The sequence below is a fragment of the Dromiciops gliroides genome, chromosome 3 (assembly GCF_019393635.1).
Source record: "Dromiciops gliroides isolate mDroGli1 chromosome 3, mDroGli1.pri, whole genome shotgun sequence".
NCBI classification, from domain to species: Eukaryota; Metazoa; Chordata; class Mammalia; order Microbiotheria; family Microbiotheriidae; genus Dromiciops; species Dromiciops gliroides.
In genome coordinates this window covers 323,524,840-323,537,615 of record NC_057863.1, presented here as the reverse complement: position 1 = coordinate 323,537,615, position 12,776 = coordinate 323,524,840, and positions in this window count along the sequence as shown.

The following is a 12,776-nucleotide window of genomic DNA, read 5'->3' as shown; positions in this document are numbered from 1 at the left end:
CAACACAACAAAACATGAGCAGTGGCAATCAGCCACATACTCCCTGAATGGTGCATTGTGGGGTGGGGGTGGGGGTGGGGGTGTTTGTGTCTGCATTTAGGGTGCACTTCTAAAGGTCTTGGTGCTGAAGGACCTCAATTTCCTTTTGGAGACTGCATTTTGACATTTAAAATACATACACACACACACACACACACACACACACAGTATCAATGCAATATGAGAGGCTCCATGAAATGGGGTTTTGCATCTTTTTGTAACATTTTGATTTCTCTGGTGCCTTATTCCTTACAGATGCTGGCACTCACATAGGCATAGGGCAAGAACACAGAAGAGAAGTATGTGAGGGACGGAGCATGTCAGGGGCCATAGGGAGGACAGCATCAGCCAGGGAAGGTGGAAGAAGATTTTTGAGTTGCGGCTGAGAAGAGAATGTACAGCCACTTTCAAAATAAAAGCTGATCTTCCTAAACAGAAACCTACAAGAAAAAAACCCTTTTCCTCACCTTTCCTCTTCCCTCCTTTCTCAGTCTTTCTGCAGAGGTGCTGCTTGGTCCCAGGAGTCCAGATTGCCCAATGGCAGCCCACCCCCGGGGCACAAGCCTGACACTGCCACTTCTGCCATTGGCATTGGAAAACACAAGCCTTTCGTGTTTGGGGGCTCATGCCTGGCAGAATTTCACACCCAAAATGTTTTCTGAGGGATCAGTGGATTCCAGTTATTTTTGAGTTAAATGCACTTTAAACAAACAAACAAAGCAAAACTCCAGACTGTTTAAAATACACAGGGGAGAGGGAGGGCAAGGAGAAGAGAAGAAGAGAAATGTATGCTCATGTCTGAACCCAGTTCAGTTTATCTCCAGTTCAAACAATATTTACACTATATTATGTAAAAATATGTACACACTTCCTCCATAGACCCACATATATAGTGTGTATATATTGCACATACATACGTGTTTATTGGTGCATATATGTCTATATGCACATTTCAGACCCAGATACTACACAGACAGCAGTAGAGGAAATGAGGTTGGACTCTTGAAACAGAACACACACACACAAAAAACAGCCACTTGCAGTGACTTTGGTCATTTCTGTATGTTCACAAGGAATGGATTGTAATGGAAAAAAGGAAAAAAAAAAAGGAACAGCATTATGGAAAGAATGGGCGAAAACATCTTGGTCCAATGGGAATGCAGTAAAGTTCTATACCATTTCATCAGTTCTCACTTTCTGTCATTTTTGCTTTCATTTTCAAAAAAAATTGGTTATGTAAGGGGGAAAAAATAAAAGGTAAACTTAAATGAACCACAACAAATAAAACAGCAACTACAGTGAAAGTTATCTATGGAAGATGTCAGAAATCTCAAAACTCTTGACCTGACTCAGAACTACCACGTGCAAACCAATACTCTTTTAATGTTTGAAATTAAAAGTGAAAAAAAAAAAACTTTTTGAAGCACCTTAACGTGGCCATCCATTCCAGGAGTGGGTGCCACATTTTTCTTTGAGCACCTTACTGACGTGTTATGCTATCTGCTGTCTTTCTGTTACCTGTTGGCTGAGTGGCTGGCTCTTCACATATACATGCTCAGGCCAAAGGGCTGGGCATGTGTGTCCATAATGAAGTTTACTGTGGTAACTGCTGAAAGGTGAACCTGTTTCCTGATTGTCCCCACCACTGCATTGTGATAGGATTCGAAGAAACCCCATTCCCTGCACAGAAATGTTTCTTATCACACTGTATCTTATTATGGAAAGGAATATGGTCCCTTTTTTAGCAATTGCTACTGTACACACACATTCACACACACACACACACACACACACACACCATTATGTATGCTGAGACCCATTTGTATGTCTTGTGCGAAATAGAAAATTGTTTTGCACCCATCCACCTTCGCATACACATCCCAGTGGTATATTCAGTGTCTGTGTGGGTGTCAGTGTTTCTGCCAGTGTTTCTGCAGTTTCCATTCCCAGAGCATATTTCGAACTGAGGGCAATTATTCTAACCAGCCTCTGTCTTTTCAGGCAGAAGATGCAATTGAACTTTGGGGAAGAATTGAAAGAGAACTTTAGCCCCAAGAGCTTTCAAGACATATTTCAGTGGCCTTCTCAGGTCATTGTACCCAGGCAAGGGAAGGGAAGGAAGACTGCTTTTTTCAGTCCGTGTACTGGTGTAGTCACATACACATGTACACAAACAACACACACACATCCATCCATAAATACGTACGTGGTTTGGGATGAGAAGGTCAATAGTTTTGAGGGGGAGTTTGTTCCTTTTTTTTCTCTCATTATACTCTTAAATGGTTGTCAGTTATCAAAACAAACAAACAAACAGCAAATTTTTTTTAAAAAAAAAACCTTGCATACGCCTTTTCTATCAAGTGCTTTAAAATATAGAATAAATACACACATCCTGCCAGTTTTTTCTTACAGTGACAGTATCCTTACCTGCCATTTAATATTAGCCTCGTATTTTTCTCACATATATTTACCTGTGACTTGTATTTGTTATTTAAACAGGAAAAAAGTCAAAAAAAAAAAAGAAAAATTAACTGTAGCGCTTCATTATACTATTATATTATTATTATTATTGTGACATTTTGGAATACTGTGAAGTTTTATCTCTTGCATATACTTTATACGGAAGTATTACGCCTTAAAAATACGGAAATAAATTTTACAAGGTTTCTGTTTTGTGTGGAAGAGTAATTGATGTTGCTAAGAATGATGTTTGTTTTTTTGGGTTTTTTTGTTGTTTTTTTTTAAATGTTACCAGCACTTTTTTTGTAAGTTTCACTTTCCGAGGTATTGTACAAGTTCACACTGTTTGTGAAGTTTGAATATGAAGGAATAATTAAAAAAAAAACAAAACCTCTTTCCCTGGTTTTCTATTGTGTCTTCTTTATGTGATGGTAATTTTTTTGTGTGTTAGCCAATTGTCCAACATAAATCAGTTAAAATTCAACATTCACATACATGTGCACAGCACTGTATTTACACTGTGGGAAAGACATAGGGAGTATAAAACATGTCTTGTGCCTTCAAGGGGCTTACAATTTAATTGGGAAAATAAGGCAAATGTGCAGTAAATTACAATGAAACACACAAGCAGGTTAAAGATAATGTGTAAACTAGAAGGGCTGAGGGATAAAAAGCAAGGAAATTATCTGTGAGGGGTCAGGTCAGGGAAAGTTTCTTGGAAGAAGTGAGCTTGAATAAAGCAGTGAGCATAAATTGGCAATCAGGAAGTTATTCCAGCCAAGGAGAACATAAGGAAAAGCATGGAGACCGATGAGCAAGGAATATAAAGGGGAAGATAATAAGATCAAACTAATTGAAAAGGAGGGGCTCTGATGAGAACTACTGAGAGATGAGGCTGTGGAGGCCAATGATGGGGGCCTTGAATATCAGACTTTGGAGTTAATATTCCATATAGTAGAAACAGTAAACCATTGTATGATCTTGATCAAGATTGAGTTAGGGCAACAAAACAGCAGTATTTGAGAGAAAAATAATCTTAGCAATTCTAAATTGGCTACACTGGAATGGGGGAAATATGAGTTTAAGAGGAAGGAAAGAAACAAGTATTTATCATGCCCTTGCTATGTGCTAACTACTTTATATGATCTCACTGGATCTTTATAACAACCCTGGGAAAAAGGTGCTATTATTATCCCTATTTTCCAGATGAAGAAACAGGTGGTGAAGTGACTTGCCCAGGGTCACACAGTAGTAAGCAACTGAGACCAGATTTGAATTCAGGTCTTCCTGACTCTAGGCCCAGTTCTCTATCCACTGGACCTCTTTTGATGGCCTCCAAGAAGCCATCACTCAATTCTTGATTGATTCTTTTGCCCTCTATATTCAAGAACAATGTAGTTCCCACCTGAAAGTCACAGTCATGATCACTTCATCCCATCTAAAGCTTTCTCTATGAAGGTAACTGAAAGAATAAATAAATACCTGGATGCCACAGGTAAAACTGCTTATTTTAAAAATCCATTCAAAATGCCCATTTGGGGGGCAGCTAGGTGGTGCAGTGGATAAAGCTACCAGCCCTGGATTCTGAAAGACCTGAGTTCAAATATGGCCTCAGACACTTGACACTAGCTGTATGACCCTAAGAAAGTCACTTAACCCTCATTGCCCCACCAAAAAAAAATGCCCATTCAATAAATAGCAAATGCCAGCAGTGTCTGGAACAATACCCCAAATATTGAAAGTGATGTGAGACTTAAATAAAACCCAGTCCCTGCTCTCACAGAGTTTATATTCTAGTGGGAGATACAACACAAAGCCAACTCAAATGCAAAATGTCATATGATAAGATTAATGGTGAGAACATGTAAGTGCTAGGAGATAGATAGATTCAGGGATATATTTTCCCTCTATTTCTGGGGTGATGTTATGCTGCAGACCTATGGCCATCAAGCCTGCTGAGCTGGACAGCTTTCCCTGATGTCTGATTTCCTACAACAATTACTTTTGAAACCCTTGGAAATCTTTGGGGTTGTGGACAGTAGGAAACAAAATAACAGGTCTCTAATGCATCACCTGGGGGAGGGGAGGGGAATTACTTCCTTTGAGTCCTTGGGTATCAGGACCCATAAAACTTTACACAGTGTTAGAGCTGTCTTTAGAGATCATCGAGTCTGATTTCCTCCTTTTTACAGATGAGGAATGAGACCCCCAAAAGTGAAATAACTATTTAGCCTCATATTTGTATTACTTGATGTTGCCAGACTCACATAGATTATATTTTAAGGCTCAGTTGACTATCTGAACTTAACCAGAAACTGTTTAAATAGACACCTTCTACCCTGTAGGCCAGGAAAATAAGATTGTACCACACAGGAAGTAAAGTTATAGGTGATTGCCTATGATGGCCACAAAGGAACAAGATTGTGGTTGGCGCCAAAAAATATAAGCTATCTGGTGGAGGCACAAAGAAAATACCTAGGGATTCCTGAATTGGTCCAGTTTCCCATGTAGCTATCGTTATGTCAGTTTCCATTTCTGCCACATATTTATTCAACTTCCATATGCATACTACGGGAATAATTTTCTAAGCTATGCAAACTATAGGGATCTGCCTTATTGATCCCTTTTTTGCCACACTCCCAGAAACCTCTTGCTTAAAATTCTCTTTTGCACCTTTATTTTGTATATGTACAAATATACATATATATTATAATACATGTAATGCATGCCATCCACAATTCATACCTCTCATATAAGGCACATGGACACCTCAATCTCTTTGTGGGTTACTCATTCCATTCTGCCCCCACACAGGCAAATCTACATTCCCAGAGAAAAACCACTACCACAAGGTTACATTCAAGCTCTCTCAAGTCCTAGAGGTCATTCTGGTTTTTTGTGTATTTTTTTTCAGGGCAATGAGGGTTAAGTGACTTGCCCAGGGTCACACAAGCTAGTAAGTGTCATGTGTCTGAGGCCTGATTTGAACTCAGGTCCTCCTCAATCTAAGGCTGATGCTTTCTCTATTGCACCACCTAGCTGCCCCTGGTCATTCTGTTTTGAAAGGAGAAGGGGAGAAATATATTCATTCTACTCACTACTTTAGGTCTCAAGTCCCAACCAATGTGTTTACATTTACACAAAACCAGGCACTCATATCGATTACACACTTAGATCTTAAACATTTATTTATCAGTAAGCAAAAGAAATAGGAATGATATCACAGGAACACCTATATTAAATCAAACATAGTAATAATATATACATTACAATCCATACCTGCTTCATATTCTCCCATCAATGTACTTGGTATTTGTTGGAGAGAGTGGCCACATTTTTACAGAAACCTGTCAGAGAAAATTTCTCTCTCTCTCTCTCTTTCTCTCTCTCTCTCTCTCTCTCTCCCTCGCTCTCTCCCTCCCTCTCCCCCTCTCTCCCTTCTTCCCTCCCTCCCTCTCTCTACTTCCCTCCCTCCCTCCCTCTCTCTCTCCCCCTTTCATTTCTTTATATTTTATTGTTAGTTTCAAATTTTCTCCTTTCACCCACTGAGAAGGAAAGAAGTATGATACCTATTATACATATGAAGTCATGCAAAACATATTTCCACAGTTGCCATGCTGAGGAGAAAAAATAAAAAATAATGAAAAAATATGCTTCAATTTTTACTCAGTATCCATCCAATCTCTACCTGGAGGTGGATAGTATTTTTTTATCATTAGTTCTTTGAAACTGTCATGGAACTGACTCTCTTTAGCACAATTCTGAAACCTATCCTTTTATCTCTGTCTATCTTTGTCTCCTCTCTCTCTCTCTCTGTGTCTCTCTGTCTCTCTATCTCTATCTCTCATCTTGCTGCATTCAGACTGTAGGTGGATTCTCTGCAACTGACCCCATCTTAGCTTATGATTAAATAATCAAAAAAATTCACAGCAGAAGATAGACTTGTGGCCCTTCAAAAACCATCTAACAGTCCTCTACATAATTGATGACTTGTATGTAGTTTTAGGGAAACATATGTTGTCACCAACAAAATCCCCTTGTTGAATTCAGTCATCATTCTGAAGTATCTCCTTTATGCTCAGAAGTACTACGTACCGCATGGAGAGAGGAAAGGGAAATCGATCGAGAGTTTCCCAGGATACAGAGGTCTTAATCTTGTTCTTGAATTGACTTCCACAAGGAAAGCAGGGAACAGGTATGGGAGAATCAGAGGCCCCAAGAGACCAACAGGGTAAGGCGGTGTGTCTTCCAGAACTATTTGAGCCAAGAGAAAAGGCTCACCAGAGGCAATCTAAAAAGTTGATCATCATATTAAGTCAACCAAAGGCAGTTGGCAAAGCAGCTTGGGTCCCATCTGAAGCTCTTTCTCTACCTCCTGTATTCTGGAGCAGGAAGCTAGTCATTTACTTATCCACCACTCACTTCCTGCTTCCACCAACCCCCAACATGAAAGAGAGAATGCATGGGAAACATCTCACAAAAAAGTAGGAAATAGTTCTTCTCCCCTCCCCCATCTTGTTGGGGATACAAGGAACAAGAAGAGGAAATAAATGCAAGTCAACGTCGAATCAAGTGTTTGACTTGTGGCGAAATCTATGTGTTTTCAGAGTTCAGAGTGAGGGAAACAGCCTTGCTGGATAGAATTAATCCAGGAAGACATCATTCAAGAGTTGATCTAATATTGGGCCTTGAGAAGAAATGTAGGATTTGGATTGGTGAAGATTAATCAGTAGGGCATTTTACAAGTAGGGGATGAGAGAGCAAGAAAGATGGGGAAAGGAATGGTTTAAGCAAACGCTCAGAGGAAGGGATGAGTATGTTTTGAGAGGCAGTTTGAAAACCATCTTGACTGAATCAGCCAATAAGTTCCAGTGATCTCTTGGTGACCTCTTAGTGAATTTATTCATTTCTTCATGACATCATCCCTGATATCCCACAGACTCACCTGACTCTAGAAAGTAAAAGGGAGAATGGGGGATTTTCAAAAAATTACTAGATTTGTCCCAATTTCACCCCCAGGAATTTTCATGATTCATTAATAATGTCAGTAAGCTTTTTACTTCTTGATCTTTCTTCAATAATAGCAACAAAGTGGTCCTTAATGGTCCTTTAGAAATATCTGCTGGGGGATAATTCATTCATTTATTCAACAAGAATTTAACACTTACTACCTTATGTTACAGGTGGTACAATTAGCTCTGGAGATCCAAAGACCAAAAAATAGGCCCTGCTCTCAAGGATCATACATTCCACTAGATAATGAAATGGTGTATGTCCTTGTATGCCCCACAGAAAACTCTGATGACTTAAATTCTAAATGAACTTACCACCCCCTTCCAGAGTAACAGAAGATCCATCTTCATAGTTTCCCCCTTTATAATTCAGGGAAAACTCATAATGTTGGACTTGTCCTTGATGGACCCTTATGAAATCACTAATTTCTCCTTCCCCTCCATAAATAAATTCTTCATAATGTGGATGAACTCTTGGAAATTGCTGAAGAACAAAGTAAATCTTATGATGCACCATTTGCTCCTGTGTGAAACCTATAAACTTTAGTTACATCTGTTTGTCTCTAGAAAATTTTCAAAGAATTAATTTTTACTTCCAAACATTAATGTTCATCCTTGGTTCTCAAAAAGGACCAATGACATCAAGAGGGTTATGTCTTGACTTTCTAGAGAACAAGATTTAAGTGAGTCAGAGCTGTGCAAAGTTATTAGTCTCATTCCAGTCATCAGAGTCCAGCAGCAAGACATAGATCAGGATGACTGGAGATGACCCCAGATGCAGTGGGAGACCTTTGCCTTTTTAAGCTAAGGTCTTTCCCAGATCTGTTTGTCTGAGGCAACACCCATTCATTGCCTTTTTTTTGGGGGGGGGCAGGGCAATGAGGGTTAAGTGACTTTCCCAGGGTCACACAGCTAGTAAGTGTCAAGTGTCTGAGGCAGGATTTGAACTCAGGTCCTCTTGAATCCAGGGCCTGTGCTTTATCCACTGTGCCACCTAGCTGCCCCATTGGCTCTTATTTTAAATGAGGACTAAAGGCAAATAAAGTTCAGAGGGAGAGGATTCCTGCTTATCTCCCCTCCATCATTCTTACTCATCTCCCATTACCCCTATAAGATATTTATAAGACCCCAGGTTCATAAAATTGAACTTTTCTACCAAATTCCCTATTTGGAAAACAATTTGCAGATGCTCTCTCCTTACCTCCCAGGAGGTGATTTATATACCTATTCACTTAGCAAAAAAAAAAAAAAAAAAAAAGGCAACATAGCATGGAAGCAGACTTGGAATCAGGACCCCTAGCTTAAAATTCCACTTCAAACATTTACTAGCCATATGTCTTCTGTTTCATTAAAGGACTCATCCCTTCACACCTTTCTATTCTTCTTATGCCTCATACTTGCAGACTCTGCAATCCAGTAACACTGGTCTCCTTGCCATTCCTTGAAAACACTCCATCTCCTCACTCAGTGTTTCCACTACCTTTCCCTCATACCTGAAATTCTCTTCTGCCTCATCTCAGTCTCCTAGCATCTCTGGATCCCTTTAAGGCTCAGCTAAAGTCCCACCTTTCACAAGAAGTCTTTCCTAGTCCCCCTTAATGCTCAGGTCCTCCTAGTGTTGATTATTTCCAGTTTATCCTGTATGTGTCTTGTTTGCATATTAGTTTGCATGCTATCTTTCCCATTAGTCTGTGAGCTCTTTGAGGATTTGAGGATTTGCATTTCATGGTGTCTTCATCACTTAGCATAGTGCCTGACACACAGTAGGCACTTAACAAATGCAAATTGACTGACTAGATTATCTCTGAGAACCCCTCTAAACTCTAACTCTACGGTCCTAAATGTATAAAGCACCTTAAAAGCTTTAAAGTGTTATATGCATGTCATCTTATGTCATAGCATATAACTCATAAACCCTACTCCCAGAAAGCCCTTCCAATATTTTTCCAGTGGGCTCCTGGCTTTGTTTCCAAGTATTCATGACTTCACCATTGTTCCAACAAGAAAATAGGAGGTCTGTGTGACTTCTTCCCTAATTGATCAATCTCAGGTATGCTGTCTTTTCTTACCTTAATTTTTAATCTCTCTCTCTGTAAAATAGAAAGGAGGATGGGGGATTGATGTGGCCACCAAAACTATTCTAGTATTTATTTATCGAACCCTTGGCTCTATAACATTTTTCTGTACCCCATTCAGAGAAATGAAAGAAAGAATTAAGCAGCACATAACCTTCCAGAGAAAATTACTCTTTCCCTTTGTCAAGAATAGATGTAATTGTAGTCAGAATCTGAGAAACAGTCAGAGAGAGACTCCACTTGTCTTCAAGGAGCAGAATGGGTTTCTTTCTGGTAGACAGGTACATCTATTGCTGCTGCTGGTGGTGGTGTTTTATTGTTATTTTTCATCCTAATAGCAACATGCCGTCTCCTGACTGGATTTCCAACCTCAGGAGGTCCATTTTTATTATTTTCTAATTCCCAAAAGTATTTTTAATACTTCCCAATTTAGATGTCACCAATATTTCTTACCATGGCACTTTTCCCTCTTTACCCCCTTCCAGACTTTGAACAAAAAAACAGGAACCAATCCACGGCAGCTAAACCCAACCATATGTTTCCCCTTAACACTTAATGCTGCTGCTTGTTGGTACCTTTTTGTTAATGCCTTTTTATCAGTTTCCAATTCCTGTAACCATGTTCTCAGCCATACCAATGTGAACAAACTGCAAGTAAAATGTCATGAGAAGCTACAGCAAAAGAAAGAAAGAAAGGAAAAAAAAGAAAAGAAAAGAAATGGAGCTTCACATTTACCCAACCTTTCTTCCAGGGATTGTGTACTTCTTTTTATTTTTTATTTATTTTATTTATTTTTTTGCTTGGGGCAGTGAGGGTTAAGTGACTTGCCCAGGGTCACACAGCTAGTAAGTGTCAAGTGTCTGAGGCCAGATTTGAACTTAGGTCCTCCTGACTCCAGGGCTGGTGTGAATTGTGTACTTCTTAACAGATATTAGGTCAGTCTTGACTATCAGCAGGTAATAACAGTAGCTGGCATTTCTATTGTACATTAGGGTTTGAAAATATGTTTTACAAATATTATCTCATTTTATACTCATGACAACTCTAGGAGGTAGGGTCAATTATTATCCCCATTTTATAGATGAGGAAGCTGAGGCTTAGAGAGGTTAAATGATTTGTCCAAGGTCACACACTAGTGTCTGAGATCACATTTGAACTCAGGTCTTCACTGTGCTACCTAGCTGCCCAACAAGTAATGAGGTCCTTGTTGTACAGATAAGGAAACTGAGGCACATTTAAGGGTTGGTAATGACTTGATAAGAAAGCATAAAAGAAGCAAGAGTTAAGTTGATTCTCTGCTTAATTCTGCTGAAATAGTAGTGACACATCAATACTATATTATAATCACTTGCAAGATGAAGCCTCACATCACTTTTTTTTTTCTTCAATTCCTCTGTTCATGAGAAAAATATCACTCACACATAAACCAAATCTCACTGGCAATCTCCTCTGAGAGATGGAAAGAGAAAGGATAATAGCCCTTTCAAGTTCAGGTTGAATGGCAGTCAAACAGACCTGAGCTGCTCAGATGACATCCAGATACCAGCACAAATGGAGATGTGGATTGAAGAAAAGAAATAAGATACTTTTTTTGGGACCGAGTGAAAGTCCATATTTTTAAATGCAGATTTTAAATTTGAAAACGTAGATTTTATTTAGAGGTTCTTGGAAAAGAGGAGTCACATGTGTTCATCATTGTCAAAGAAGGAGCTGTCTAAATTATATAAATAACCTTTCCTTTGGATTTCCTGAGCACACACTGCAGGAAGGAGTATAGAAAAATCCATTTTGAGGGTCACTTATAGTCTCCAAAATAGGTTAGGCTAACAGGGGAAAATGCTTGAAATCTATGAAATAATGAACTATGGATATACACACAATAAACAATGCTGATTTGATTGATCATACCTTTTCATCTTGTGCAATTCTTGTCCATGTTGTTTTTAAGTCATATTCCAGTTGTATTCCACTCTCCATGATCCCATTTGGGGTTTTCATGGCAGAGATACTGAAGTGGTTTGCCATTTCCTTCTCCAGTTCATTTTACAAATGAAGAAACTGAGGCAAACAGGGTTAAGTGACTTGCCCAGGGTCACACAGGTAGTCTAAGGCCAAATTTCAACTCATGAGAATGAGTCTTTTTTACTCCAGGTCAGCACTCTATCCTAGCTGCCCCAGTTTTTGTCCATGTGCTCTCATAAATATTCCATAGATCTACCTAGCATGGCAGGGCCTTTGTCTGGATTTTTACAGACTTTGTGAGTCCAATACAGCACTTGGGCCTTCCATGTGATATGCCTAGCTATCACTACATGACCAGCCTACCTCATTTTCTTTATATTTCCTTGGCAATATGCTTCACTCCACTTCTGCGTGACTGTAAGCCCCAGTACACCATCAATTCAAAACATTTGCAATTGCACAGGATCCAAAGGGATCAGAGGTTCATGGATGAAGAAGTGAATGAGGCCATAGAGATCAACTAGCATAGCACCTTGATAAAATATTAGGAGACCCCCTGGATTTTCAGAGGTAAGGCCCAGTGGGTCAGCTGTGCCCTGAGCTTGGCCGGGCAACAATCCTTTGGGATCACTCTCTGGATGATCTCACCCTCTGGCTAGTCACATAATTCACTAGGTGTTCTCTGAGCTGGACAAGCATAGGACAAACTTGGAAAGTCCACATTCTTGCTGTTATCCCTCAATGTCAGGGCTACAGTTCACTGGGCAGTCACTACTATAAGTATTGAGATCTCCCAACACTGCCTCAGGTCTCCCCACTAGGGCTGGGACCCCAGCACGTGTCCTTGCTTGCAAGCCATTTTCCTGACTTTGAAAAGGAAACTTCTCTTTAATTCCTGACTCTCCTGTCTCTAGCCTGCTTTGTTTCGCTCTGGCCATTTGTTAGTTAGAGGCTGGTTCCACCCAGCTGACACCCTCATTTCACAAATGAGCAGCCTGAGTCCAAGTGAGGTAAGTGACTTGTCCAAAGTCACAGAAGTGGGTGACAAGGAGGGGGGGCAACTAGGTGGCACAGTGTATAAACCACCAGCCCTGGATTCAGGAGAATCTGAGTTCAAATCCGGTCTCAGACACTTGACATTTACTAGCTGTGTGACCCTGGGCAAGTCACTTAACCCTCATTGCACCGCAAAAACAAAAACAAGCAAAAAAACCTGGCTCACCAAGGG